This window comes from Sorex fumeus, unplaced genomic scaffold (assembly GCF_029834395.1).
Source record: "Sorex fumeus unplaced genomic scaffold, SorFum_2.1 ptg000022l, whole genome shotgun sequence".
NCBI classification, from domain to species: Eukaryota; Metazoa; Chordata; class Mammalia; order Eulipotyphla; family Soricidae; genus Sorex; species Sorex fumeus.
The window spans coordinates 3,601,411-3,606,450 of NW_026606079.1; positions in this window are offsets into that span (position 1 = coordinate 3,601,411).

Consider the following 5,040-nt stretch of genomic DNA (forward strand, 5'->3'; position numbering starts at 1 on the left):
GAGAGTATCTCTCTCTCTCCCTCTCCCTCTCTCTCTGCCTCTCTCTGTCTCTTTGTCTCTCTCTCCACATTAAGCCTTCAGTCATTATATCGTGTTAGTTGGGACCGGACGGCTTCTACATGGCATCCCATCCAATCTCCAACCTGTGAGCTACTCCTGTTTTATGAGTTGAACTGTTTGAGATGTCAGACCAGGAAATCCAGAATTTTTTTTCCATTCCTATGGAGTTCACATTCTTTTTTTTTTTTTTACAGTTGTAGATTTACAATTTTTTGTGCTTGGGTTTCAATTATACAATGATCAGATACCCATCCCTCCACCAGTGCCCATTTTCCACCACCATGGATAATATCCCCCCACCCCCATCCCCCATCCCCCCCTGTCTCGAAATCCAGAATTTTTAAAGGGGTAATATAGCTGAAGTTAAATTTTTAGCTGGTGGCGGCTTTGGGGCCGGTGCATGATTGAATGGACTTTCAGAACTACAGGAAGACAACGGGAATGTAAGGGAAATATAAATCTGAAGGAGAATGAGAGATATCAATGAAAAAGACATATCAAAAAAAGACTCAAAACAACAAGACTTGGAAATTCTGCCTTTCCCTCTTCACCGCTCACGCTGCGCTGATCTCCTCCCAAACCCAGGTTCTCGTGGGGGCGTGGTCTCTTTAGAAGTGGGCGTGGCTTATATAGGAGTGGTCGTGGCCAATTCTTCAGCGGGCCAATGCTCACGCAGCCGCAGGTAGTTTAACCATACTAAGGAACCTAGTCCCCAAGGAACCTAACCCCCAACCTACACAGCAACACGAAGAAACCACACAAATCCCCATCATATGGGGAGGACAACGAAAGAATGCAGAAGACTCTGTCGATACTACTCACCTAAGGGATCTCTCAGACAAAGAATTCAGATACGAAGTCATGAAGATGTTCAATCAACTCAATGAAACAATCAGACAGATATCCAGTAACATGACAGAAAAAATCAACAAATTACGCGAGGAAATGAGAGCAGAAATGTTACGAATAAAAGATTCCCTAGATGAAATGAAAAACTCAGTCTCATCTCTCAACAATAGAATGACCGCAGCTGAAGAGAGAATCAGTGAGCTGGAAGATCAGCTGCATCAAGCCAACAGGCAACAACACACAGTGGCAAGGGACCTCAAAATAGCTCTACAGAGAATCAGAGTCCTAGGAGATGATTCCAAGAGGACCAGCATTAGAATCATTGGACTACCAGAAGCTTCGGGAAACAATCCCAACGAAGAAAACACGGTTAAACAAATCATTTCTGAAGTATTCCCAGAGCTCCACAATGCAACCATTCAGGTTCAAGGAGCCCAAAGTGTACCAGCTAAAAGAGACTCTAATAAAAAAACTCCAAGACATATCATAGTTAGAATGATTGATGCTGCTGATAGAGATACAATACTGCAAGCAGCAAAGTCAAAGAAGGAAATCACATACAAAGGAGCACCCCTTAGATTTACAGCAGATCTATCAGAGGAAACCCTCCAAACCTGAAGGCAGTGGCGAGATATAGTGAAAAAACTCACTGAAATGAATGCTCTATATGGCTAAACTCTCACTCAAAATCGAAGGAACGGTACACTATTTTCTAGACAAACAGCAACTCAGGAACTTCATAGACTCAAAACCAAACCTAAAACAAGGGCTAAAGGGGCTACTATAAGACAAGACAAACCCTACAACCCCAACAGACCCTTAGAGAAAGATGACACAAAAACCCATAACAATAATCTCTCTCAATGTCAATGGTCTAAATTCACCAATTAAGAGACACAGAGTGGAAAAATGGATTCAGAGACAGAACCCAACATTCTGCTGCCTACAAGAAACTCATCTCAACAGCCAGAGCAAACACAGACTCAAAGTCAAAGGATGGAAAACAATCGTGCAAGCAAATAGCTCCCTCAAAAAAGATGGGGTGGCCGTACTAGTATCCGGCAGCATTAATTTCGCACTGAAAAAGATTAGAAGGGATAGCGAAGGCTATTTTCTCTTCATCAAGGGACATGTACAACAGGAAGAGATCACACTCTTAAATGTATACGCACCTAATGAGGGAACAGCTAAATCTTTAAAACAACTGCTAACAGATTTTAAGGAGGACATTGCTAGAAACACAATAGTAGCTGGAGATTTCAACATTTGCTTATCACCTCTGGATAGATCAACAAGAACAAAACTCAGCAAGGAAACATTGGATTTGAAAGAAGAAATAGGAGAGAAAGGGCTTATAGACCTATACAGGGCTTTACTCCCCCCAAAGAAAGAATACACGTTCTTCTCCAGTGTGCAAGGAACATTTTCCAAAATAGATCATGTGCTAGGCCACAAAACATACCTCAATAGAATCAGGGAGATAGAAATAGTATCAACAATCTTTTCAGACCACTATGCACTGAGAATAGAAGCTCAAGATCTTAGAAAAGGATCAACAGAAGGAGCCCAAATCGGGCAAAAGAAAAGAGATCATAAAACTTAGAGCAGAAATCAACGACATGGAAACCAAAGAAACAATCCGAAAGATCAATGAAACCAAGAGCTGGTTCTTCGAAAAAATAAATAAGATAGATAAACCACTAGCAACACTCACATAGAAACAGAGAGAGAGAGAGAGAGAGAGAGAGAGAGAGAGAGAGAGAACCCTAATAAATCGAATCAGAAATAAGAATAGGGGTATCACAACAGAAACCAAAGAAATTCAAAAGATCATCAGAGACTACTTTGAAAGTCTGTATGCCACGAAACAAGAGAACCTAGAAGAAGTGGATAAATTCCTGGATTCCTATCATATCCCAAAGCTGAATGAAGAAGATATAAAGTACCTGAATAGACCTATTCACATCAAGAAAATTGAAACTGTAATCAAAAGTATTCCCAAAAATAAAAGCCCAGTTCCAGACGGATTCACTAGCAAATTTTTCCAAACATTTAAAGAGGACCTATTGCCTGTTCTTCTCAAGCTTTTCCAGGAAATTGAAAAAACAGAAACTCTCCCAAACAGTTTCTATGAATCCCATATGTCTCTAATACCAAAAGGAAACAAAGACACCGCAAGAAAAGAAAACTACAGGACGATATCCCTGATGAACACAGATGCGAAGATTCTCAACAAACTAAGAAGCTTCTGCACCTCAAAAGAAATAGTGACCAAAATACAAAGACAGTTTACAGAATGGGAAAGGATTTTCACCCAATACACATTTGACAAAGGGTTGATATCAAGGATATACTAAGTACTGGTTGAACTCCACAAAAAAGAAAACTTCTAACCCCATCAAAAAATGGGGAGATGAAATGAATAGAAAATTTTACAAAGAAGAAATTCAAATGGCTAAAAGGCACATGAGAAAATGCTCCACATCATTAATCATCAGGGAGATGCAGATCAAAACCACAATGAGATATCATTTCACACCACAGAGACTGGCCCATATCCACAAGAACAAAAGCAGCCGATGCTGGCACGGATGTGACGAGAAAGGGACCCTCCTTCACTGTTGGTGGGAATGCTGACTGGTTCAGCTCTTTTGGAAAATAGTATGGACAATTCTCAAAAAATTAGAAATTGAACTCCCATTTGACTCAGCAATACCACTCCTGGGAATTTATCCCAGAGAGGCAAAAAAGTATAGTCGAAGTGACATCTGCAATTGTTTGTTCATTGCAGCACTCTTTACAATAGCCAGAATCTGGAAAAAACCTGAGTGCCTGAGAACAGATGACTGGTTAAAGAAACTTTGGTACATCTACACAATGGACTATTATGTAGCTGTTAGAAAAGATGAAGTCATGAAATTTACATACAAGTGGTACTACATGGAAAGTATCATTTTAAGCAAAACGACTCAGAAAGAAAGGCATAGACATAGAAATATTGCATTCATCTGGGGAACATAAAGTAACAAAATAGGAGACTAACACCCAAGAATGGCCGAGATTAGTACCAGGAATTTTACTCCATGGCTTGGAGGCCAACCACACATGCTAGGGGAAAAGGGAGCTCAGATAGAGAAGGGAACACCAAATGAAGGTATTGGGAGGATCCTCCCAGGATGGGAGAAGCATGCTGAAAGTAGACTATAGACCAAACATGATTGTCACCCATTGCCTCTTTTGCAAACCACAACACCCAATAAGAGAGAGAGAGAACAAAAGGGAATGCTCTGCCACAGAGGCAGGGTGGGATGGGGGGGATGGGGGGTGGGAGGGATACTGGGATCCGTGGTGGTGGGAAATGGGCACTGGTAGAGGGATTGGCATTTGATCATTGTATAATTGAAACCCAAGCACAAAAATTTGTAAGTCTACAACTGTACCTCATGATGTCTCACTAATAAAAAAGAGAGTAAAAAAAATACTAGCAAATAAAATCCAACAACTCATCAAAAAGATCATACACCATAATCAAGTGGGATTCATCCCGGGGATGCAAGGATGGATCAACATTTGGAAATCAATCAACATAATCCATCATATCAATAAAAGAAAAGATAAAAATCATATGATCATATAAATAGATGCAGAGAAAGCATTTGACAAGATCCAGCACCCATTTATGATGAAAACTCTCGCCAAAATGGGGATAGAGGGGACTTTCCTCAATATAGTTAAAGCCATCTACCAGAAACGTACAGCAAACATCATCCTCAATGGAGAAAAACTGAGAGCCTTCCCCCTAAGATCAGGGACGAACCAAGGATGCCCACTCTCTCCACTACTGTTCAATATAGTACTGGAAGTACTTGCAATAGCGATTAGGCAAGAAAAAGATATTAAGGGCATCCAGGTAGGGAAGGAAGAAATCAAGCTCTCACTATTCACAGATGATATGATACTATACTTAGAGAACCCTAAAACCTCTACCAAGAATCTCCTAGAAACAATAGACTTATAGTAAAGTGGCAGGCTATAAAATCAATACCCAAAAATCCATGGCTTTCCTATACACAAATAGTGAAAGAGAAGAAAGTGACATGAAGAAAACTATCCCATTCACAACTGTGCCCA